The 27,712-nt window shown below is 38.8% G+C and overlaps 1 long non-coding RNA gene across 2 annotated transcripts in view; it reads right to left on the bottom strand.

The window, feature by feature from the left end:
* Window positions 1–6,389: 6,389 nt before the first annotated feature.
* LOC135794416 (uncharacterized) overlaps window positions 6,390–27,712 on the bottom strand; it is a 59,337-nt gene continuing 38,014 nt past the window's right edge. Inside the window, exons 4-6 of one of the 2 annotated variants that reach the window (XR_010548889.1) lie at window positions 26,843–26,918; window positions 6,602–6,923; window positions 6,390–6,524 (exon numbers count right to left, since the gene is read on the bottom strand). This is a non-coding gene — a long non-coding RNA (uncharacterized lncRNA). Of the gene's footprint in view, window positions 6,924–26,842; window positions 26,919–27,712 lie in introns of both variants that reach the window. The other variant, XR_010548888.1, reaches the window with a different exon arrangement.

The raw sequence follows: 27,712 nt of genomic DNA, 5'->3' as shown, positions 1-27,712 counted from the left end.
CCAGCTCGAGGCGTAGGCAAGCGTGCAACATGCCCGGGATGAAAAACTGCGGACAGCCGCTGCTTCGGCGAGTACATAGTTCGACAAATATAAAATCCGCGGGACGTCGTTCGCTGCGTTTCGCGATTTCTTGTAAACATGGAAGTGGCAACCTGCGGGGACGCTCGACCGGGATGGCGCGCATTGATTTCACCTCGTCGGATTCCAACTCATTCATAAACAATTCGCATTTCGCACATAAACGACCAGCGCCGGCCCGCCGCCGCCTAGAAAACAAATCGTTATTACTTTTAGATATAAGAAATGGAAGTTGGCGAACGTCAATTATCGCCTCGAATGGTGCACTTTAAAACGACTTTAGCTGCGATTAGACCATTAGCAAGCTCTGGGCAAACTGCTACTACCTCAACTGTTTCAATCGCAATATGTGTTTGTGATTTGGAATGCGCGATGCATGCTTATTTGGTACTGTCGTCTTTTGAATCTATCATATTTTAAGACAACTGCAGGTTTTCATTGGCGGTGTATGAAACTCAAGCGACAATTCCAAAGGATATTCTTGGTGTGACGCTGTTGCGCTGCAAATCGCCAGGAGAAAACCAGTTTAATTAATTCGAAAATGCGATTTTCTCGGATGTGTCGTACACGCGTTATTCCCGTATTTATAATAATGGCGAGCACCGTACATTCGAAAAGAGCGTGCCATTACGTGTTAGCATTTACGAATACGAGTGTTATTTGATATTTATATGCATTGTATGAGGCAGGTAATTGTAACTCGAGGCATACCTAATTCTAATCTAATCACCAACATGCAGATGACTATTTCGCGTTTTTCACTGCTAAAGCGAGAAAATAAACCTTCTCAAAGACTAAAAGTCCTCATTTTACGAGGTGATATAAAACTCTAAAATACTAAAACTTATATTATGATAGAGTTTGACATTATAAGGTCTATGAATACCCACATGGTTGGCAAATAAAATTAGGGCAAATATAGCGAGCGGAGCTGCATTAATGAATGCACATGCACTCGGAAGTTCGAGGTGCAAGTTTTTTTTATCGGCGGCCACGAGGCAATTAAAAATAATACGGCGCTACTAAATTATAAAGCGCATTAACAGCATCAGGACTAAAATAAAATTGAACGCGCTAAATAATGCGCTGAAGGGATGCACTTAAAAATGTTATATTGTTAGTTGCACCTGGATTATCATAAACAAACATAACTCTGGCAAGTAAGCTCAAACATTTCAGTATATTGAAAACCCATCAAAGGAATAAATTAAATTAATAACATAAATTTTATGGCTAGCATTGAGCGTATGATAGAAGCTTGGTAGAACAATCGACCGAAATTAGGAATTTTGATTAAAATCGAGGACGCACGCATATGCAGCGCCGAGATCTTTCGTAAAGAGTTGAGCTCTTTTGCCACCTTTAAATATGGCCAATAAAACTGAATTTATTAGTGCTGTTAAAATCTCTACAAACTTTTTAAAAGCTTTATACCTTGCAATTAAGTTACGCAACGTGCGCGCCTATGAGTGGAAAAAAATGAACACAATGCCGATAAATACGAAACGTAAATTTAATTAAAATTAATTAAAATTCGACGCGGTGAATGTTTAAACAAATATTCGCCCGCACTCGTAAAAAAAGCTAATTAATGAATTTGTCTGCCAACGTCTTGTCCCCGCGAGTGCGTAAAACCTGCGGACGCGTTAATAATGAAATCCGACGGGAGAATACATTTCTTTATTTGACGATTAAGCTGAAACTCGTCCGCGTCATATCCGTCTTCTATCCGTCTTTGTTTGTTCTCTGGCGAACCGTAAGAAACCCACTACGTCAAATCGCTGGAGTTAATGCAAGTCCCCCACAAACTTGCACATCGTTTTATAAGGGAATGTGCTAGATGAAGACCGACCCTGCCGTTTTACTAGTTTGACATTCGTTCGCAATTAAATTTCAAATATGAAGAAAGATATAATTCGTCAGTGTGGGACAGCCTGGCGGCACTATTCTTTAACGTTCGCGAATTTCTCTCCGACTTAGCTTTATGTCACCGCCATGCAGCGCTAATGAATTGTCGTTAAAGCATCCAGATTCGACACGGGCTAACGTAGTCTAACAATGACGATAAATTACGACCTGATAAAAATACGAATTTAGAAACTTGCGATAAGAAGTCTCGCTTAGTATGGATATTTTACTGTACGCTGTTTGCATGTTATTGAATTTAACTTCTTCGTTATATTCGTTTAAGTGTTCTTAGCAACAACGGCATTCCGCGACGTCTTTTTTTTATATAAAATAATTGTAATAAAACGAGCGTATAATATCCGCGTGGTGCATTTATTTGCATATTTTAGGAAACCTTTTTTGTTGCAACAAAAAAAATCAAGTAAACAACGGGATTGCTTTACGACTTAATGCCGATTTTGTCGTAATTGAATGCATTCATCATTCCACTATTCGAATTGTATACGAGGAACATGTTGAGGTTTTATACCACATTCACATTTTCGTATATACACAAATACCTCACGCATGCTCGCGCGATCCGCCCGTAAAGTTATAGGTTGATGTTTAATTAATGTTTGCCGTGTTGCACTGTGAATTTTCAATGTGGTAGCATGCTTATATGGACGTGACGACAATTAGGCGCGTCTGTAAACAATTAATTCGCATGTAAAATTTAATCGGTGATTTCTCGAATTAACTAAAATTCTTGAAGTCCTATAGATATGATATGTCTTTCCTAACTAGGTATATAATGTTTAATTATTTCTGACGCTTCTAACCAATTTGGTAAGTTTCATATATAGGTACATATATGTACCTATTGGTAAATTCGTTAATATATTGCTCTTTTTATTACTTGTGTACATTTGTGCTGCGAAAACTGAGTACAAAGTATGTCTGCATTATAATGTCAAAACAATAACTTTCCTTCCGGTAAAATTTTATTTTTTGTGTAAACATGCATTTCCATTGCCCTTCCAACAAGAAAAAGTTTAACTTGTACATACTTATACATATTAAAGTAGGTTTTTTGCACAAAATATATTCTAGCATTTGTTTGTTTATAAACAGTTTTTTCTTATCGCGTTCAACGAACGATAGCATCGCGCTGCGCGGTGTTGTGCCGCTAGCGCTGCAGGCCGCATGCTGTTCAGTCTGTTCTTATCGCCGGTTGGTTCGGCCACGTTTCTCGCTGTTCGGCTTGTCTCCTGAAATTTTTATTCGGCAAATCGATTAATCGGCAGCATTTACTGTTAACGGGCTCGTATTTTGCTAATGAAGTACCGCGACTGACTTAAATGTGCATAAATCGTAAAATATTGTCGTCTGTTTATCTGTGCGCGAGTGAGGTTCCGCAGGCGGTCGCTTATCATTCGGTTCAGTCACAGTTGGAATTATATTGCTGTTTTCCATTTTGGACTAATAAAAGTACGTCAGGGCAGCCTAGTAAGTAACCTAAACAGAGAAATTGTCGGAGACCACACAAATTGAATCCTACAGCCTGGTTCGTCGGGTGCTTGTATTTATGTTTCTTTGAATAGCATGTAATTCGTATGATTTTATCGCTGGCTTCGACGATTGTCGAATTTGTGACGGTTAGGTTTCTATTAACAAATTGTAGAGAACAAACGCGGTTCTAATAAACTCAGGTTTTTACATACAATTAAATTATCCTTCGGACGTATTCTGGCCGTAAAAGTCGCCACGATATTCTGTCCTATTGGTTAATTCACACCTGTTTCATGCGACTAGGTAGCACATTCCCCTACGGAAATCGATTTAGGTATATTCAATGTATCGTAGCTGATAGCACTGCCAGAGGTTGGTTCCCCTTATCTCCAACTTAAACTTTAGATTATCCTTTAGAATCTTGTTATTTTCTTGTATCTCTCTGTATATTAGATTTTTTCATCTTTAGTAAAACGTAGAATTAATGACAGCAACGAGCTATTTTATTTAGAACTCTTCCCTACCACCCTGTAACCGAGTAATCCTGGATATCCAGCAAAACATTTCTTTTAGAGGGTAGTTATTTAAGTCTTGTGCCTTTCTTCGTTGATCCCCATTGATAAAACCTATAGTTTTTCAGTGTTTAATTCACAAAAATTTTCAGCATCCTGTGTATTTATTTTCCTTTGTGTTCGGGAGAAAATGATCAAAAATCATGATTTTCGGGTGTCTGTTTATAGCATTTTATTTTCAGTTTGTAACACCCTGTAGGTTAGGTTTTCTTAATCACTAGTAGAAAATGTAAAATTGGGTTTTCGAGTGTTTCATATCATTCTTAATTTTTTTGTAACACCCTGTATACCTGATTTCTCTGGCCCTAGCAAAAATAGACAACTGGGATACCTCTCCTCCAACTTTCAATTTTCTTTCGATAACACCCTGTATATAAATTTTCCTTAATGCCGGTCAAAATGACAATTTTATTATTTTGTGGGTGATTTTCTTTTGAAAACACCCTGTATATAATTTTCTATAGATTAACCGCGAAAAAGGGCGCAATTAGCTATTTTCTAGTGCTATGTTTTGTAATTTCAGAGCCGTTAGCATAGCGCAGCTGTGCAGGTCATAAACATGTTTTAAAATGACGTCATGTGTTCTGTAGGTATTGAAATTGCAAATTCTAAAGTTATATTGTATTTAGTTTGTTAATAAAGAAATGTTAAAGGCAATGGCTGTGTCTGATGACTTGTGCACCTCTTACTTCCATCATTTCAGGTACAGGTCACCAATTTGTAAAGTATTTCTCAGTGTTTGTGGTCGGTCCTGAGAGCGTCGACACTTAGAAATATCTCTACAAGTCCTTATAAGGAGTTCTCCCACTCGGGGGATGATCCCCACTATAAAAGTTGTTAAGGTATCCTGTATGATTTGTGTACTCCATCTTTCATTTCAGCTACAGGTCAGAACCTGTTAGAATATTTTTAAGTGTCGCCTCGAGAGAGGCGACTTAAAACTTAGAAATATTTGAACAAGACCTTATAAGGATTGTCCTTATAAGGAGTTCCCTCTCTCTGGGGGTGATCCCCCACCATAAAAATTGTTGATATGCCTGATAATTCCGGGGATGAAGCGTAGAGACATCGTAGCTGTAGGATGGGCCGGGAGCAATGGACGCATCCAAGCAGTGTCCTTAGACTGTCTAACGACACGGGCCAAAAAATTTAAAAATCTGATCCTCTCCTGTTCTCCTTCTTTTATCTTCTCCTCTTCTCTACTACTCTCACCTCCCCCCGTTCTCTTCTTTCTATCTTCTCTACTACTCCTTCTTCTTCTATTTCTCTGTTCTTCGTTTCTCCACGTGTTTTCTGATTTTTCATATTGCCTTCACTTGTATTACAATTTCTCTCATATTTCGTTGCAATTCATATATGCAACCCAAATTTCACCTGATATTTTTATATTTGAGAAAAATGCCTTCTACACCTGAGATTCGACCCGTGTCTACTAGCATGCTAGCAGGTGCACGTATCCACTCGACCACCGAGTGTTCTTATCATTGTTATTTGATCCTTCTATTTATGTTTCTACCTTATTCAACTTTTTAACACCAACAACACCATACGAACAAGAGCTATATATTGTAGGTACACGTTTGGCGCACTTCAGATTTATATGGAATATGATTTAAGGCATCAATCCTGCAAACGACAAAGTGGATGCCAAAACGAAATTTGAAAAAAGTTTATAATAATACATTACGTTATATTAACAACAATGAAAATTACATACATTTGTTTTAAATATTACACTATTTATTTATTACTATTACACTATTCATGTACTCACTTTATTGCTCCCGTGCTCACAAACCTGGTTGATTTGTACAAATTCATAATCGACTCAACGCATAATAAATTCAATGATGTTTCTTCGGTTCCAGAAAGTAGCCGACGGCACACACGAGGCTTACGGATCCTTCTCGGTCTCTCCTATACAAAACACGCAATTTCCGATTTCACGCGCGACAAATCTTTAGCAGTACGCCACATTTCTAATAACTAGTAAATACCGTCGATTGCTAACAGATCATAACACGATCTACACAATTATAATTTATAGAAACGTGGGCTGTCTAGAGATACACGTCCGAACAAGTTGGGGATAATAACACTGATTTTGTCAACAGCGTTTGTTGGTATCAAATCTAGAATGGACGATAACATAGTTCCACACTTCGCCTAAAGATAGTACCATACACATCAGTTGTCAATAAAAGCAGTCAATTGTTGATTGAATATTTACAGAATAACGGTGTATTAAAGTCTGCAATCATATGTTGATGTCAATCTTAAAATTTTTTTGAGAGCCTGTAGAAACATAATTGTGGCTTCAATAAACCTATTTTACAATCATTACACATAATACAAAACAAATATATTTCTTGAGATTTGGTGCCAATTCTACAATTATATAAATATGATGACAAAGAGATAAATTGTAGGTACTTTTCACCACAATTCCGGAACTTAAGAAGCAATTTGTTTTAACTGCAGAATTTAAAAAAATGCTACGAGTAGTATACGTGCTTGTTTTACTATTTTTGTGACGTAAACACAATACTTACACGTAAAGTTTGCTGTTTAGTGCAGTAATACATAAAACACAGCATGTCAGAATACACAAGCATAACATTTTGCTCTCATCGCCCCGCGTTCTACCATTGCCGGTTTCCAATTGCTGATGATTTCGCTAATTTATTGCAGTAGTTATGTTTTTCGCGACCCTGACATATTTACCTCAAAGTTGATAGACTATAAACCTATTTGTTCTGCCGATGTGTGTAGATACGTGTCGGACTTTTGCAAATCGCGCTGGTCCAGTTTCATCTAAGGTGGTGTTGTAAGTATTCACTTGCATACGTCCGAAACGATATCAAGTTTCAACCGCTGCAAACAAAAGAATACAAAGTTTAGATATTCGATTAAAGAAAGCACATTTGGAGTATTTAATGTTTTATAGGAGTATTGAATTTCATAGTTCAAATAGAAATCAACTAAAGACAAGTATTAAATAATTTTGTGGGTGTAATGAAACAGCTTAGTCGATGACGCGACCAGCGAAATTAAACAGAAAAAGGGAGGTTCCCGGGCTCGCCTACATGCACGTACAAGTCGTTCACACTTACGTTACAATATTGCAAAATAAATTTAAGACAATTGTTTATATAATGTGTTGAATATTATTCTCTCACTATAACCCAATGAGTTTAAACTGACAGTTGCAATAACTTCCAAATGTGTACACATATTATTTAAATCAAGATGTGACCACAACCCACATTTATACCCAAATTTGAAGCGTGATATTTTCATATTCTATTGCAGATTGATATTTGAGACGGCGTCTCAATATTTTCTTCGAGAATACGTCTAATAACCGGATACCCTCGAGATCATATCGTACGAGTATATCAAGACCAAAATGATGAAGTAATTGCAATAAACATTGTGATTTATCCGATTCCGATAAAAAGGAAACCTACCGGAAACTGTAAATTCGTTATCAAAAGACCAGATAAACTGGTAAAATTGCTTACCTGTGTGCAAAACAATTAATATTCGGGGTATCAAATTAAATCGGCTAAGGCAACTTAATTTTATGCGCGCTTCATTGTTGTCATAATTAAGTGCTAAAGCAGAAGATAATACCGATACACTTTTGCGTCTGCGTAATAAAGTAAAAGTAAATTAACGGAAATAATTAAATCGCTTGCGTCAGAAATGCTTAATGCTGCTTCTTGTTAAATCCTCAACAACTCACAAAGTTGTATGAATTATTTCGTGGCGTTCATGGCTGTGGGCCGGTAATGAGCCATTTTGCATTTTCGAATGTCTCATTTGGTCATCCCATCCAACGTTAATCGTTAGACAGGCTGCGTTTTTCGGTCCGATGTTTGGTGATGAGTCCCGATGACGAACGTCGATAGCGCGTGAATGTGCGCATGCACGTGTAATTAAGCTTTTTTTTAACGTACAACCGTTTGTGTTTGACAGACGAGTAATCAACCTACACGACATCCATTTAATTTCACAAACAGATAGCTACGCTTGACGTAATGGATGCTTCTGTTCATCGAGTGTAAAAGTGATTGTGAAAGACCACCGGAAAGTTATATTGAGTTTAGATGCTAATTACCACATCGACGAAAAATGTTTGATCTCGGAGATTACGCGTTTTTCGTTGTTGATCGTCCATCTGCGTATCCAATAATGAGAATAATTTTTCAAATTTACGTAAGATGTGATTGATGCACACTTAAATGGTTAGTATAATTATAAACATTTACAAATTGCACTCATAATTATGACACGCTATTTTTGTCTTATCTGATCGCAAAAAGATTTGGCACAGAAATACTTTCTGTTCAAAATCTAGCAATAATAATCATAAATTTGTCATAAATTTATGGCACATGCAAGTTCTTTATCTACAGTTTGAAGAACCACGCTTTGTACGGTTATTGAGTTAACGCGTTTTATTACTCATTAATTTTGTAATAAAAATGAAAATTATATGGCTATAATCCGAATTGTCAGAAATTAAAATTCTCTGTAACGCATCTGCATACCTACATGGATGTGCGTACCTACCGAATTTATCAACGGTACCTACTTGCTCCTTGAATTATAGCTGCATTTAATACCAACTCATCAAATTAAAATTGTATGTTAAACGATTAGCATTAATTTAATTTAAAATAAGTTTATTCAATCGATTTGAACATACCTAATTCTTTCTCGAATTTTTTTTTGAATAAAATGCAACTAAGCGTCGCAACTGCCGATCTCACTTTCGAAGGGGAACATGTAAGTTTTTGATTGATTTGACTGATTTTACGTGTACGCAACGTACAGGTATGCGCGTCCGGGTACAATTTCGTATCATATTTAAGCTGAACGGAAAATCGTCCGATATATCGGTTACATTACATCAGCGTCAATCTGACCAAACTCTCCAGCCCATGTGGCCTGGCCAACTTAACGACAGGATTTTATCTGAATGAACGATCGCAATGTTTCTCCTTATAGTTCTGTGTTTTGTGTCGGAACCTGAGACGCATGGACGTGTACTCGCTCTAGGCATGCTCTATGCGCTAAGTACGATTGCTGTGAAGCTTTTGCTTTCGAGAATGCACCGTTGCTTTTCGAATGTACGAGGAAATGCTTAAATGGATACAAAATCACTGAAATAAAATCGATAAATGCCTGCCATTACAAATCGCCTGATAACATGTTATTAAATATCTCATCCATTGACAAAACTTAGGATTGGAAACACTTTAGTTTTGAAGATACTTGTGTCGGATCGGTGTACAATGTCAATAAACTATTTGAAACAATGTTAAAGTTGAACACTTGTAGAGGTTAATCCCTCACGCATTACAATCACCGTAATCATACGATGAACGATCGTAAAATAAACGACTCGTAGAAGGCAGTACATTTTTAACGCTTTAATGTGTGTTTTATTAGCAATGCGCGAATTTAGTATAGGATACTAACACAAATAAATAATTACGACAAGAGTACACAATTTGTAATTTATTGCTCACTAATAACGGGCTTAAAATTAACTCGATGAGTTTTTCATTCAAAGTTTACAAACAATTTGCGCGGATTCTTTTGTCATTTTATTGCATGCAAGAGTAGAGCGCTAAACTAATAACAATGCCGCTGCTAATAATAGTGTTTATAATATACACTTAAAAATAATACGAAACACGGTAATTAAAATTACGGACTTGTGGAATGATGGAAATTTAAATAAAAATATGCGCACATGCATATGCTTTGTTTAAATATATCCGAATGCTCGCATTGTGGTTGGAAAATGATCAAACCCAGTTGAGCAATTTGCGTGTGGGTATGTAAAATCGTAGTTCGCACAGCGCTAAAAGGTATACGAAGGTATGAAAGCGCAGCAAATGATCGAGTTAATAATAACTCACCCTGTCATCGTATTAGTGAGCGTGAATGCACAACTCTTTAGTCGCTCGTGTGTGCGACGCTTAGAGCTCTTGTGTCGCTAATTTATTAGCTATCAAGTGACGACTGAGTGGGTGTTCCACTGTATTCAGTGTTTCTTCCACGCGGAGCCGAGTACTACTTTCGATTTCTTTTATCTCATTACTGCACATTACCAACGACCAGCGAGTATAATAAGATACCAAGAGAGGTCTCATATTAAGCCATGATAGGGTACTTATATATTAGTATAAAGTGCAATTAGCGAAGAGTTCTTTAACAATACACAAAGAAATAAATAATTTTATCCATCATTAAATGTTTTACACAACTCAAAACTTATTGCTTAATTTTATTTATATGCGCATAATTGTTTTCATATGTTTTGTGTATAATTAAAATTTTAGATCCAATCCTGAAAACTTTATGGTCTTCGGCGGAGGACACACATTCATTGTATGAAAATTATTTGTCTATAAACGCATGTGGTAAATTGGCCGCACTTACAGAAAAATCTGACAAGGCATAAAGTTTGTCCTGAACGTAGGTACCTACGTTTTTTATTCATTCCCCGGCCGAGATTAACCTGTGTAAATTCCTAGATTACCGCCCGCACCGTCTGATGATACTCCACGCACACAAGACTAAACCCGTCGTGTATCGTATTCTTCTTGAGCTGCGAGTAAAATTTGTTAGCATTGTATTTGTTCTGTTCGAGAATTGTAAGTATTGTAAGTACATAATCTGCATTTGTATAAATATGCTTCAGATGTTACTGGATGTTACAGAAGTTGTGATGAAACATTTTTTTCGGCCATCGAAATGGACACAACAGTCAATGACTTTGAACATTGTACGAAATGTACTCGGATGACTTGTGACACTCCCTGCTGTAATAAAATGTGCAAAAGAAGCAAAATTTAAATCTGACACAAAGCGGGCGACGTGACTGCTACATTGTTTCAACTCGTTTGAACTCTTTGATGTTATCAGTACGTGGCGCGCACATTTGGCGACATTCGGTATACGTGCTGATGGTGTGACGATGCAACAAGCAAGCGTACACCTACAAGCTTTAAGATAATAAGTCCTCACCTTAAATTACTCTTGTTTCGTTTTTGTTGGCCGCCTTATCCGCTTCCCTCGCGCAGGAGACAAATGCACCAAATCGCTGCGCGCCACACGTAGCGGCTCCGCTCTCTCGAATCGTGGTGGATTATGTTCGGAATAGTTTATGCCCGTGTGTGCGGGTTTAATGCACATTGTTCGGGTCGCCGTAATTGTGCGAGTCGCGTTCGCGGACGATTAAAAGCAACAAGTTGTTGCACAACGCGCACTCCGAAGCCGGCGGGAAGAAGAAAGCGCGCTGAGTTATTTCTTCTTTATCGCGGATATATGCGAATTGTAAGCGTGCGCGCGCGCTCGTGTTGGCGTTAAAATTGTTCGACTCCATTTGACCATCTCGGTCGATTTAGATTATCGATGTTTATTCAACGATTTCGTTTTACAACCGAAATTACTCATTGTAATCTAATTTGGCAACATTTATTTTCTTTTAAAGTCAATTGTTGACTTACGCTCCGCCTATTTTTAGCTTGCACTTAAATACACGCATGCGCAGCTCAGTATTACATGATACTTCTATATCATCTACTTTTTAACTTAGATACGTTTCCTTTTCTCAATATTTTAAGCAATAAACAACAGTAATCAATAAATTACATGTACTATAGACTAGAGAATGCGTCGCAAAGCACATTCCCATCAAACAGCATGTTCAAACTGGAAGAAAAATATCCATCCATACCCATCGAAGTGCTCGTAAGCGAATTGTGCGCAATTGTGAGTTATAAATGTTATTTTCAATAGTTTACAAACGAACCAAGGGTAATATACATATCAACGTGCGGCATTACTGCACGATGCACATACACATCGCGATGATCCGCACAATGCGAAATTTATTTCGTTTTATCAATGTATGAATTATAAACTAATGCGAGACATGCATGGCATTCGCAAGCGTTCGACGTGCAAGGAAATTTATGGAAACGTTTAGCATAAAAATGCAATGCTAATAAGCGGACAACGGCAGACAACACGTTAATTTATAATTGCGTATGATTTCTGCGAGTGGTTTATCGGATGATTGTTGAAATGAAAATATTGTGTAAAAATTCGAGCATGTGAATCATAATTTCGTTCGGTACGATGAGCTCGCGAGCCGCCTGAAACGAGTTCTGATATCTTACCGCGTTTCGGAGAGCACTGTGGTCATTTTTCAAACCTGCGATAAAGTTTATAGTTACTCAGAATAAGAGATACTGCGTCATGTTAATTAGTAGCCGGTAACCATATCGCGGACACTTGAACGTGTGAGTTAAGGTGAGTGTGTGGTGTGTGTGATGGAGGACGAAATTCAAAACTCGGGCGAAGGCGCGAATATTGCGCTGTTACGTACCCACTGTTCACCCAGGCGACATCTTGATGAAGACAACATTCGATTAATGTGCTCATCAACAGTACCGGACTCAGCAAAATATACAAGCTGAAAATATTATCGTGTGATAAAATTTTCAGCCGGTGCTGGTCGTCAGCAGGTTCCAATTGCATAGTACAGCGAGTTGTGGAATAATTGTGTCGAATTTCGTTCCTGTAAATCATAAACCAGTTGACAGTTAGGTGTCGTTACAGTCCCGGCCGTCGTAAATTTCCGGCGCGTTGTCGTGCAATTCGGCGTCGCGTTTGTCGTAGCGTCCGCCATCATCATCGTCGGCATGAATAATGTCGTGGACGAGGTGACAGGCGACAATGGCTCACAATGCGGCGGGTAAGTAAGTAGGCAGCTCGTGCGTGCACTTTACTTACAGCAACGAGTGTTACGATTAAACCACAGGAGAAGTCTTTCGAGTCAAAGGGCAGCGCGCCGTGAGAATGTCTGCGACACTTTTTAAACTTTTATTCCGAGTACTCGCGTATAATAATTTCATTAAATGCGTCCAGTTATTAAACGTTTCGTTCCCACGCCCGGGACACATTTCATGCATATTTTACACATTCCAACAATTTATATCCACATTAAAATACTTACAAATGTACGTATTCTCTTGGAAAACAAAGAATGACGAAATTAATTGCGAGATGCAGATTTGCAAATGTGCGTTCTTTTTATCATTTGTAGGTTGAGTTGGAAAGCTTTCAAATGAATGTTTATTTCGACGAATGTAAACTCGCAATGAATCTTGTCAAGCGAAACCAAAATATTTAAGATCAAACGTGGTGTTAATCAACGCACGCACTAATTTTCATTAATTACAGCCTGTTTAGCAACTTTTTTGTTGTGCGAAAACGAGCGGATGCAAGAAGCTCGTTTAAATAAATATAATTAAGATAAGGAAGGTTTTTGGTAATTAATTAGATGTTTTCCACTCTTTCGAAATTAACATAAACAAGTTTCTACTGCAAATTACATAAGTACTTTTTATTTCTGTAATTTTTTTACGCTTTTTAAGAAAAGTAGATATTTATTCAGTGAACGTTTACAGCACGTGCCTTTATTAAACGTACCCGCCGACGTTTTTCGCATACAGATTGAGCATCACACATCATTTCCATAATCAGATATCAAACATCTTAGTTTATCTTCATCTTGAACATGCAGCTCGTGCCTCGCAAGCATTTCAACAATTCCGTAGGTCAAAGTGCACTCGCAATTCGTCATACCTTCTTTTCGCCGCAATCTTGTTTCGTTGTTTCACATATTTTAACAATTCTACAATGAACAGGTACAATGCTCTAACTAACACATGTTTGCGCGTTTAAATTCGTTTCATTTAATACGAGTTATAAGCAGGTTGTATAAATTGCATGTTGGGGGTTAGTTGCACACACCGCACGTGACAAACGGCAATTCATCATTTCCATAAAACATAATTAACACTTTGGCGATCGCGATGCGGTGGCTGCGACGGCCGAAAAAGCGTCCGCCGCGATTTGTAAATCATTCGCCTCTTTGATCCGGATATAAAGTAGAAAAACGCGACGCAAAGCAAAAGTGTCAGGCGTCCGCAGATGTGTGCCATAATTCTTTATTAACCTTTCGGGAATTCTAGACGCAATAATTCACTCGCCGCGAATTGTGGCCGCGTGCAGTTCGCGTCTTTTTTTTGTTGTTCGTATTTTGTCCAACGCGACATCAAATTTCTACCAGCCGCTCAAATCCTATAAACAACACACCGAAGAAAACACCGGTAATCTTAAACATTTATATATTCGACAATAAATTTCGTTCGAGTCTATAATCTTATCTTTAGCTATTATTGTGTTTTGTTTTAGTGGGATATATTCTGAGAGAAATGTGGGTGTACAAAGCAAACACATTTAAATGTCTTTTGGACTTTTCAACGATTGAATTGTGATAAAGACGTAAAAATACGTCAATTAAAAAATAAAATAAACACACCACACAATTCAATATCCGTTTTTAGATTCGTATGCATAATAAAAATATGAATATAATTTTCTAATCGCGCAGTTTGTGCATGTCGACCAATTATGTATAAAAGGTGCGGAACGTTTCGGTCCGCAAGAGTTAATAGTTGTTAGGTGACAATGAAATGAAATAATAATAAAATCGACTATTATAATAGCAGGAGCGGTGTCTGCACTCACACCTTGATGCTGGTCGACGTGAATGACAACGACGCGACCATCGTTTAATAGACGCGAGGCCCACGCCGCCTCCGCGACCGTTCAAATAACTTTTAAAAACTTTCGCGACGCTCTATTATCAAAGGCAGCACGAAACCCATACGAAATACCTCAATCGGACAGCGTTTTTATTCGAGTATAAGTACCAATGTGTTTATTACGACGTGCCGCAGCCAAGCGTGTGGAAAAAGATGAATCACCTCATCGACATTTATTACTCATACTAATAACGATGGCGGTCCTTTTTTATTTCGTTATATGGATGTGATTTATTTCATGCTTGATAAATTTTCGAAAAAATATCTAAAGGTTAGGTTATGTTAGGTCAGTGCTGACGTCTAGATTTGAGGAAAAAAATTCCTAAGATATGAAAATATTTTTATGTTAAAATGTTATGATTTTGCAGAATTGGGCCAATTAAAAATGCGCGCTTTGCATCTAAATGTGTCGAGATTTTTTCCACTTTGCGGTAGATTAAATTCCCGACATTCTTGAGGAACGATGCGCGCTGAGAGTTTCGGACTAGACGAAAATGAAATTGCGCCGAAACGGCGCGTCGATTAAACACGCTGCCCCGCAGCTCGCCCGGCATACATCATCGAGATGAGCTTCCGAGATAGACGAGAAGAGTTACGAGCGATCTCGGGGTGCGATAGACAAAAGTATGAAACATAACGCCGCTGCGTTTTCATCGCCGTCGACTTGTTATTGCGAACGCGGCGCGTATCGAGAATAGTACCCGCAGCTGTTTTTCAGACACGTTCTCATTATAATCGATTAATTAACGCGCATGCATGTTACTCGTCCATCGCGAGCGTATACAAGTACAAGTGTATATACGTGCGCTGGCAATTAGGAGTGCGGTTTTCATTAAGAAATCGCGCTGCGGGCTGCGCGGATCGTGTAATATCGTGAAAATCTCTATTTTCCCGTCGCTTCTTCACTCGACCGATGCGAGCGAGCGTAGCGCGCGGCTGCGGGTATTTCCGCGTGGTGCTGAATTTACTACGCCACGAAAAACTGCGGTTTGAGCCTTCAGCTGACTCGAGCGCGACTTGTGCGAATCGTTCAATGACAACATCATCTTAAGCCCATCTGTCGCTGCATTTAACGCGCGCGCCGCTGATGCTTAGTTATAAAAATAAACAAACGCATTTATCTGCGTTGTACCCACCACTGTGACGATGTATTCGGCCTGTCATATACTACAAACATTTCACTAAATTTTACTACTACCAATGGATACTTTTAATAATATATCTATTATTAATTTTGATGATATCATTTCAATGTATTAAAATATATACTATTAGATAACTGCGAATAAAAAGTTTATATCTAGAATGTTACAGATATACGACAAAAAAGAAGAAAAAACGAAGTGACTGCAGGTCGTGTGCGTCCTGACGTCTGGCGAGCTACAACACGTCGTCACTCTTATTACACCCGACTTGCGAGCGTGGCGGCGGCGGCGGCAACCAATTTCTTTCACATCTCGACTCTGTCTGCACACAATACTTAAACATCTCGCTTTGTGTCCGCCGTTCGCCGTGTTCAAAGTAATACGATGTAAACGCCGAAAACGCCATGTCAAACGAAACGCAGACACGACAAACAGTTAAGCGAGCCGCTCGCATGTCGTATTTTAAACGCGTCTCGGTGTCTCTCTAAGTGCTAAATTGGGCTCAATTGCACTCGCACAATTGCAACACTGCACAGAGCGCATACTCTCTTGGATGAACCTTCCAACAGATTCAAATTTCAACAAATTCAGAGCAAAATTTAATGCAGGAATGCGCCTAAATGTTTTATTTCCATTGAGTCATTGTGGTTCCTCATCCGAGGCACGAATTATTAGGCTGGCTTTTGCTGGAACAAGAATGATATTTATTGTCCGCGCTTTAATAAAACCGTCCGCTTTGCCAAAAACCGCGAGCGTTCCTATAATACATTATGAAATATTATCATCGCCCGTGGACGTCCACGCTTTGGTGCATGTGCGCGTCGCGATTTACGATATTGGGGGCGGCAGCTGTGTATGCCCGACCGTAAAAACTCATTATCAACAATCGTAAAGCGCACGGATTTATTCTTGCTATGGCTAATGAATTCTAATGTACTACATAAACACAACTTCTTGTATCTATACATAAAATTAGTCTTGTACGAAATCAACAAAGTGTATAACAAGCGCGATAAAATATACAAAACGAAAAAAATGTGTGTTTGTAAAGCGAAAGTTGAATAATGTTGGTTCGTTTTCATCGCCACTTGATCACTGTCGTCTAATTATCTATTATTATTGTGGGCGCTTTCCTCGAATCAGTGACTGCATTACTCACACAAAAGCCCAGGCATACAATACGAAATAAACGACACTTACAAGCTCACTACGAGTGCTAGAGAAACGCTTTACAAAGGACATTCACGGCGAAACAAAAAGATGAGAAGTGTTGGGCTACACACATGCATTAAGTACACGTTGTAAGCCGGTTATTTTTAAACAAGATTTAAGCGAAGACTGAGGGGACACGTCGCGCGAATGCAGCAATGAACGATTCTAGCGCATGGCACCGCAAGACGTAATAAAATCCCAAACATTCAATTGGCTTCGGCTATGACCCACAAGCTATGACCTACAACAATAAATAAAATTTATTGATTTACCACATTCGCGGTGACCCTGTAGCAGCGAGAATTCCTTCCGACTATTATTATATAATTTCTCATTCGAGTGCGCGATAGGTATTAGACGTTTAGACAAAACTTGGTTCAAACGCGCCCGGCTAATCTAATAAGTCATCATGCAAATGTTATCCGCGTGTAAACGTTGGAACGCGCTCGCGGGACACGCATAAACTGCAACGTACGGTATCTGTCCAGTAAATATGACATTTTGGTTAAAATAGGAGCACGCGTTGTACTGCATAACAAAGAATCGCTTACGGAAGCTACTGTTTTAAGAACTACCGCACTGAAAAATCAGCTGACGATACAACATGGCGTCAGTCAACGTATTTCTTCAAATGGATTAAGATTGATACTTGTTTAGTCTATACGAGTGGTTTCGCATTCCAGAGATTAGCATCCATCTTCAATCTTGATTGTTGTGCGGCAGTGACGTTGACTGGCTTACGCATACGAAGAGCATACAAGACTCGTGAAGCCGGTGAGCGGCGGCGGCGGCTCAGATGCTATCAAAAGGAATTATAAATTTGTTTACTTAAGTCGTTGTTCAACACGAATTTCGATTATTCACCCGCGCACGTTGCAATGCCCGCGAAGCAGTGAACAATGCATTCATTTCCACCGAATGATTTGAACCTATTTGCATCAAACGTGCACAATGCACATTTATAGCCGGAGATTTCATCGCCCTGTATTATTTCTGCATGTTTTAGATGCACCGCCGTCGCCGGCAATAAATCTAATCGTCCTTGCGAGTGCGTGGGCCGCCGCAACAATAACAAATTACGTAGGCCGGTGCAGTATTTATTATTTTAAATTAAGCTAATGGATCGCAAGTACGCTCTCTACATGCGCGCTTCTTTTATTTGTGCAGTCTACCAGCATGCGAGTGAAAGCGATATTGCGATTAGATTGCATTCATTCTGATCATTATCATTTAAATTAAACGTCGAGATTATTACGCACGACTGCTGCGTGCGTCGATTACCTTACGCGCTGACATATGCAATGTTAATTAAATTACACATTGTTCAATTAAGCGCGCTGCAATTGATACTGGCTAGTTTACAACAATTAAAAACGAAATAGAAACTCTTAAACATTTGTATTTAATATCTGTTTAGATTTTTATGTGTTTGGCACCGTTTACGAATACTAATAATAATTATCAGTGCAATATTATTATTCGCTTTGCGCTTAAATCGACTGGTTGCGATAAATTTACACAAATTACAACTTTGGCAATTAACGCGGCGTGCAAATACGATTAAACGGTCGTATATTATGCGCGCGCTGCGCAAATAATAAAATAATAACTTTGTAATTGTATAATTGTGAAAATTAAATCCGTAATTTTACGATGCGTGTGTTCTTTATCTCATTTTAAACGCACATGCGTTTATGATTACGCATTAGAATTTACTGCTAATTTGTTATTAGTTTATTAGTTTAGCACTTGTTGTGTTCATGCACCGCATATATAACATTAAAATTAGTACCAGACTGTACTATACATAATAAAATTTATTTTCGGAACAATTTCAAACTGAAAAATTAATATTTTAGATATTTAGACATTTAAAACCGCATTGTGATTGAGACATTTAAATCGCTTTTGTGTGTCGCTCCCATCTGATAGCTAACAAAACTAGGCATTATTAAATTATCTCCTTGTATCCCATTGAGTGCTACAGAAGCCAAGTTGTAATGTCAATGTCTCTGAGATCGTTACAACGCGTCGCGTTGTCTCGCCCGGAATGCGTCCGAAGATGATTTCTGATGTGTAATAATAATAATAAGGAAGCAGCGGTGCTCGCGCGGCCCCAAAAATGCCCATCGCGGCCATGCCCCCGTCCATCCGAATGATCTGAATGCTTATGTAATCTATAGCTTAAGTACGCGCGCAAGTGCGAGCGCAGCGCGAGTTTAATATAGATTAAACCGTGATAAACATTGCATCGTCTATTCTTCCCACTGTCTCTCCAAGAGAGAGACTCGGCGCGCAGACGTGAAAGACAGTTTAATCACGGCTCCTCGCATCATAAAGCCTAGTTTAAACTTGCTGAGTAGTTGATGCGCAAAGTTATTTATATTGTTTCTATTTTTCTAGCCGCACGTCCTTTCACATGCATTCACCCGACCAACCTGCGGATGCCTGCGATTGAATTGTTGTCGAGTGGTGTGTGGATAAACATTAATGGCTTTATTTTCCACAAGCGATTTGATCGACGATATTTTTGATATTTTTATGTAACGCCGCAGCAGGTGGAGGCATTAAATTATACCCCGAAATAAAACAAATCTTTGAAAATTTAACGAAAAAATATATGTATTAATAAAAAGACATAAAAGTTCACATTTTATCGCCATCATTTTATTACCCGCCTTTACTTCTTTTCAGATGTTTAGTTTACACACGCACAAAATATCCACAGGACAACAGGACACGATTTTATTCTTTTCAGAGCGCGGACGTATATTATTCGAATAAAAATTGAGAACGTCAAGAAGTCAGGATATAAAAGCGAGACCACCCGCATATTCACACGTCAAAAAAGCGCATTCAGGAGGTTAATAAACACGTTCTTAAAATGCTCAATTTCGGTTCGCGCTCGTGGTATAATTTGATTTTATTGCGTTCGCATTAAGCCGAGTTTGTATTAAGTCGTCGTCGGAGCTCGACTTTTGATATCATCTACAACACAACCAGAAAGCGGTGCAGTATTTGGAATGCAATTTAATTTTACAAATCTCCTGGAAATACGTCTTTGGCGTTGTGCAAAACGTTGCGCAATTCAAATATTTTACGACATTAACATGGCCGCATGGTGGCTAAGTACAAAGCGCACAATTTATTGCCATGTGTGGTAATTAGTCGATAAATTAGCCGTGGCTCAACCGCGCGCACAATGCGCCGTCATATGATAACGTCTTAAGTCGCACCCACACACTCATCTGCATCGCAAGCGCGCGACCTAACCACACACAGGATAATACGCAACATGCAAGATGTAGATCAAAAATGAGGTTATGTTGCACTCTAGTGCAAATCGTAACTATCAGGCACACCTAATAAAATAAACGTGGCAGCACGCAGTTAAATCAATCCAAGTTTAAACGCACATAAAGCAACTTAACTTTAGTCAACTATGCGCAGCAGCACGACCTCAAAAAATATATATTGCACGCCCATGATGGCTAATGGTAAGTATAGAATTTATATCCGTAGTGGCGAAACCACGCAAAATCCATAAAATTATGCATTAATGAACAGGTCAAAGATTGCTGGTTTGTGTGCATTGTGGTATTTTTCGGATTCGAAGGTTTTCGCACGGCGAATATGTAACACAAGTAAACACCTTCAGCTCGTAAGTCTGAAATCCAATTGTGCAACCCCAGCGCGCGAGACACGACAAAGAAGGACGCGCGTTGTTGCTCGTTTGCGTTCGCGCCCATGACAGATCGTAGTAGTATACTGCAGCCGCAAATGTGCACACGTCATGCGCGCAGGAAAAAAAAGACGCGCATGTGGGCTCCTTACATCGGCTACATCTACACCTATATATCCACCTGTGGCCGCGCAGAGCGCAGACTGGCCACGCTACACCCGCATAAATTTGCCCATTTTTCTAACCACTTATCGATGTATGTTATATGCGGTGTTCGCGATGGCGCAACAGTTTTCTGCAGGAAGTTCGGCGAGATATTTTATACCACCTTTCATGGCTTGCTCGCGCGCGCGTAGTTGCGTTTCGCCGCACACCGTCCGATGATATACGTTCACGTAACATTCGTACTTGGTACCTACGAGTTGGGTAGTGTAGTTACTTTGGTTTTTTTGCACGTTGCGCGCGCGTTGCGTATCAAACGCAAAACGCGCCTAATGCGCTTGATTCTTCGTTCTGCGGACTTCGATGTGCCTTGTTGCTGGTGTGCTGGTACACCTCTAGCCGCCCGCATGCATTATGCGCGCCGGCGTAATGCGAAAAGCAACATGCAATCGCCTTTAAAATGTGGCGCATAAATTTTCGTGCGTTGTAAATTATTGCTGCTTGATAGAAGGAGGATATTAAATGGCAATCAGCTTCGGCTATTGTGCAGGCGCTCTTTATTAAGATGCTATCTTGGCTTCATTTAGTGTCTACTTCATGTTTTATCTCGTATCACTAAAGTGCATTGTCCACTTGTCTGCTTTCTGGAACAACTTTTACTTTGCATACTTTTTCTTTCATTGGTAGAATAACTTGGTAATTTTATCTCAAATATTAGCAATATCAAATTATTCATGCACGAAAATAAAAAATCAGATTTCCAAATGCTTTTAAACGGTTTTTCTACTTCTACCACTTTTTTCACGGTTCTGAGACACAAAAAGTGATACTTTACACACGGACCGCCAAGGGCGTGACTAAAATACTTTAAACACTCTTTTAACCCACTTGGTACATAAAATACTATTTTCTTTATCAAATAAAACTTCTTCTAGCTTCTATTTCTTCTAGGTCAAGCCCTCTGGTCTATAATCAAAGAATTATCTAAAAACAAACGCGCGGAACAAACCAAACATAAACGTCCACAACAAAACAAGATATAAATTTGCCCATTATACTGTTTTACACACACCGAATATTACAACGAGTGTATCCTGGTAGATAATAGACTATTCGGCATCGTTTTATTAATCTATATGGAGTGACTGCGTCGTTTGTCATTTGTGTACGCAGTCTACAGCATCTCGGGCCGCCCGGCTTTGCTTATATTCACAATAACTAGGCGCTTTTGTGGGAACAACTATTATGTCCTCGTGCGGTGCTCACCTGCGAAAGTACACGTATGACGATGCCGTGTGCGGCGTGTACTTGTATGACGATACTAAATGCTTGTCAGTGCTATTTATTATCCCGTCTTTTATACTTTACTCGATGCCGTACTGCTATCAATACATATACTTCATGTTGCGCATAGAGGTTCCCGATTTCCCTAGCATTCTCAATTGCAATCTTAAGAACCGAATTATTGAGCAGCATTAAATTATTTTTATCCCATAATACCGACATAGGTAATACGAGATGCATTATGTGCAGATATTTTAAGTTTTCTCTAATGTTGATACTTCAGACGGTATAATGTGTGTTCAATCCATAATGCGGCATTTATTTGCCCAAAGCCGATGCCGCAGAATTCGCAGCCTTTTAATTGTAGGCGTTGTTGTAATTATATTTTAATAGTCGTCTCGCGTAATGGCCGTACATAAAATTATAATGCGGATTGTGTTCTTCCAGTGTTTTCGCGGCTTTTCATACCGGCGCGCAATATTTGTGTATTTTTATTGTCGATTTAATTTAAGATTACGTTAAATTACCACGCATGTACCGCCATCTACACGCAATACTAGATACAATAGAATGAAACAATGTTTCATGTAAGCACCTATGTAAATTATTATTTAAATAAAATTTTAAAATGTAAATTATACGAATCGACCCCTTTTCTGTTTATAGTGTCGGATTGCGTGACTTGAAGCTCGAGCGAATGCGCGGCAAATTAGTGGATGATGTGCAGGAGGAGATTCGAAACAAAGAAACGATAATGAAGGCCGCATGAGAACGATGCGAAATTAGCAATGATAATTTTTGCAGATTATTACGAAAACGCGTGCTCGCCGCCGCCGCATATATATGCATGCGGATTTATTTCGTTAGCAGAGGCATATAATCAATGAAATCAGTTAAACGCTTAAACGCCGCAGACACAGCCAAAACGGCGAAGAGCTGCGCGCTGTATCATTTTATAAATGGCGGCACAGTTTTGCATTTTCAGTCGCTCGAGGTGAGATCGTGCCCGCCACAGACCAAGAGGTTAATTCACATTTACAAATCTAATTTTAAACGTGTTATGTAAATATGTAGTTTAAACAATTTCGCCGCAAATTAACCGAAAATATTTTCGCAACACACAAAAAGTTCATAATGGTCATTAAAATCATATTTTAAGCGCATATTTATTACCTCGTTAATTTTGTACTGTAACATATTAATTTTTGGCGAATTTATCATACATGTCCTGCTTAACTCAAAGGATGCGCCCTTGTGTTGCAAATTAGTGAGTGAGTGAGCAATTTATTAATGGTCGTGAAATTTTTCAAAAAAAACCTCCAGCAGATGTTCGACGCTTCTGACAGCGCTTGCGGTTTGGATTTGAATGGTATTAAACGTTTATGCACGTCGATGGTAATCGATGATGTTTTCGGGGCAACGAGCAAACTGTTAAAGACAATTAACGAATAGAGCTCGCGACCACCCAATTTAACCCACTTTTTACGACTGTGTACGGATTATTTCCATAATGTGAGCAGTTCGGACAAAAAAAACCGCCGAACTTGTTCACGATACCCTTTATTGTTTTATTGCCAGTTAGGTCTTAGATTTATGAAGATGGAAATCGGACGGAATTTGCTCAAATTAAAGAAGCCAATTTATTTGACATTTAACTACTACAAATGTCGACTTGATTATTTCGATTTTATTGCTAAGAAAATGACGCTCATTTCCTTCATTCTCGGATATCATCCATTCCAAAGACTTTTAATTGGTAAGAAATTTAATCATACTAGTTATTAAGTAGTATTTTACGTGCAAGTTGAATATAATACTTTATTCACCAACAAAATATTCAATTTACAAACGAGAATAAAGCAAATAAAATGAATTAGTAATAGTAGTACCTATTTGCTGATGCAATTAATAAGTAATACACGATATTAGAATTATTGATAGGTCTGGCGCGTGTGTCCATTTATAACTGAAGTAATTAAATAACTGTTACAAGATTTCAAGCGATCAGATACGGGACTACTGTGAATGAAACGCAGAGTGCGCATTTTCCGCTGCCGGGCGCACGTTTAATAAATAAATCGAGCGCAGCAAAGTGATTAATAACCAGAGGTAATTCACTTAATGAAATATCTCGCCTACACCTACAGCCCGCAAAAAGCAATTTGAAAGTAAATTAAACGCGAGGCCGTATTCAATGCTTCCATATTTCAGTTGGTGCATTTTTCACACTCCGGAGCAGCAATGAAGATAAAGCCATCTAATAGCATTAATTAACATCTAAACTTCTATACGCACATTATAATGATGTTGTGAGTGGCGATTTGTGATGAAGAGATAGTAAAATGCAAACGGTAACTGTTTTGTGTAAAAAATTTAAAAACAGAAGCATCACTGGTAGCAGGTTGGTAGCAGGTAGACGAGAAGCGCTTAACATCGATTCGCAAATCGTAACGAATGTACTCGCGTACAAGAGGAGAGCACTTGCACACGTTTATTATTATACGTGCGCATTTACTTATAGGAGCCACCCGAACAATCGGGGGTATCGAGAGAGTATGTTATTATAAACGGATCGAATATGATTACAAGTCCTTCATGTCTGCAATGTATTTTATATAAAGTGATAAAAAATATTAAAATAAAACTATTATTCTAAAACATAATAGCTTATAATTTTGCAACCAGTTATACAAATAAAAATAATATAAGTGTATTAAGTTGCCTATCTAATAATTTATTAAATTTATTTTTTTAAATAAAATTTTCATATTTATCGAATCATTCAGTATATATTGAAGATGCTGTGGTCCGGTCTTGAAAACAAAACAAAAGCAAACGACGCAGACGAACGGAGGTCATGCCACCGGACATCGCACACCTACATAAGAGCCGAAGACCTGTAATCAAGCGGATCGCGCGTACGAACGGTAAGTACAACATGACCGCATGTATATCATCATCGGGCGCTCGTGGGTCGCACTTGTGGCGCGCGCTTTTTTCGTCCTTTTCGCGCAAAATTTCGGACATGCTCCACGTCGTCGGCGGGCTCACGCTGTAATGAAACGGGCGATCGAATGGAGCGAGCGTAAGCACCAATTTGAAATCGCGCGGCCGCGCCGGGCATCGATCAAATTAAACCACATCTCCCCGATATACTCAAAGATGTTCACTTTTTTTATACTCGACTATACTCGAGCGCGATGGTTGCCGTAAGATATGCGCGCGCGTTATCTACAAATTATAATTCAATACGGCGTGCACGCGTTGATTTATACACAAACGAAATGTTGCAGATCGCCGATATGTGGGAAGCGTTTTTCGAAGGCGAATTTTTCGGTATGGGCTTTTTATTGACGCTCGCGGAACGGTATTGTACGGCACGCGAAAGCGCACCGAGTGCGTAATTTGCATAAATTACGCCTTACCGATTTACATTTAATATGTGCGCGTAAGAGATGCGCATGATCGGTACGAATTTATCTCCGGGCATCGATCGAGTTTGCTAGTCTAGTTACACACGATTCTTTTCGATTTTGAAAAACATGTCTTCTGGGTAAACAAATTATTTATTGAGCGCACTAAAATTGGCGTTTAATTTAAACATCAGCCTCGGAGAACGTGTATAATATGACGATTAAATTACAACAAATTAAATTAAAGCCGCAAACAGTAAAGGCTAAACTTGGTTATGTTATGAGCTTCAAAACATCATCGGTAAATACCTATTATTAAATATTATAACCAGCATTTTGAAATTTTTTAAAATATCAAAGAATTTAAATCGCTAAAAAATGATTTTCTAAGAAATTTTATTCGATGACTAAAATTATAATATTCAGCAAGGAAAATTTGCATGCCGGATAATAGTAGTGGTTAAAATAGATGAAATAGGAAATTTTAAATTTAAGAAAAACTCTGGAGCACAAACTCGCCTCATCTTAATTAGGCTGCGATGAACAACCGGTTAAAGTTAATAAATAAATGTTTACAACTATAAAGACTCCGGGATGCATTTTAATTAGTGCGCCGCCGATGAGCGCGAACGTAAAATGTGAGGAATATGTTAATAATTGGAATTTTTGTGTGTGATTTAGTGCGAAGTGGGGCATCGGCAGGTCTAGAGGCCCCCAATGGTGCCCGCCGCTGCAGGAGACGGCGCTCGAGAAGAAGTGTGCATGTGCACGAAGCACAAGCGGTACATTCATTATCTATTGCACTTTTTAACGCTGTGTTTTGGTATAGTCGCACACTGAATACCAAACACTGAATAAAAATTCGTATTTTGTACCTTTTAGAAACAAAAACGAATTATGCAACATCCGAAAATCATTAGTCACTGATAAGTCTAACCTATTTCCATAATCTTGTGAAATTGCAATTGTTGGTTTGAATGCAATAAGATTGATAAATTTACACCGGTTTGAAAGCAAGTGACAGTACCAATATTACCCTTCTTAGTTGCACGTGCACAAATTTGTATTGCAATTATGTACTGATTAATATCGCTCATTTATTTGCGATTGTTTACGCTCAAATTAAAAGAGAGCGTTCGACCGCACGACCACACGTATCACAGACAGGAGATATAATAAATGATAAATTCATTACCTTTTTTCTTCGCGTTGCGGCACGAAAAAGGCACGTCTGAGTAACCACCCACGGACAGTACGAAATCAATCGCTACCTGAAAGCAAAAAACTTTAATTATTGTTTGCACTTTTACACATTCGCCAGACATTATTCATCACATCATTTGTCCCAGTTAGCAGTATCTAAAACCTAGCACCGCCTAAGTTAACAGGTGTTTAGAGATATCAAATTTTACTAATATCCCGAAAGCGAAAGAAAAGTTCATTTGTCGATCGAGTTGTAGAGTGTGGTCGAGAGTGAAGTACCTGGATTTGACAGGCCGTTTAATTGGTAATTAAGCGAGAGAGCGAAAGAGATGCGCAGGTGGCAACGCGTGTAAAGCACCTGAAGGGGCGGCTCACCTTGCGCCCGAGGCACCTGCTACACAAATCCACATCGACCGCATCCAACCACCTATGACCAACACTCCAGCAACAGCGCACCTCTAACTCGCCTGCCTGTGGGTAACTAATACTTTTCAGTAGATGTCCACGGAGAGTTGAAAGGTAGGTGGTGCACCATTCGTATCCGAAAACAGTCAAAATTTTGAGGCTTTCCTGACGCGCTCGGCTGCGCGCCTAATCGTCCGATGGTTAACTAAACGCAACATTTAGTCGCTTCTCCCACAAACCCATGACCCAAGAAAAAAGGGGCACCGATTAAAAGGACGCATTATACCCATATAAATTCGAGCAATCATAAAAAATTATGAAAACCTCGATGGGTAAACACTCGCATTCTTTGGCTAATGGAGCAATTGTGATCCAGTCAAAATATGTACACTGTCATGACTGCCAAGACACTTTTAGGTAGATACCTAAACCTAAGTAAGGAGATTTAATCTGAATC

This window comes from Atheta coriaria, unplaced genomic scaffold (assembly GCF_025399875.1).
Source record: "Atheta coriaria isolate IRGN ID8LTWV9N9 unplaced genomic scaffold, Caltech_Dcor_3.1 hic_scaffold_6_pilon, whole genome shotgun sequence".
In the NCBI taxonomy this organism is placed as follows: domain Eukaryota; kingdom Metazoa; phylum Arthropoda; class Insecta; order Coleoptera; family Staphylinidae; genus Dalotia; species Dalotia coriaria.
The sequence above is the reverse complement of the archived record's forward strand: the minus strand, read 5'-3'. Positions and strand labels throughout refer to the sequence as shown.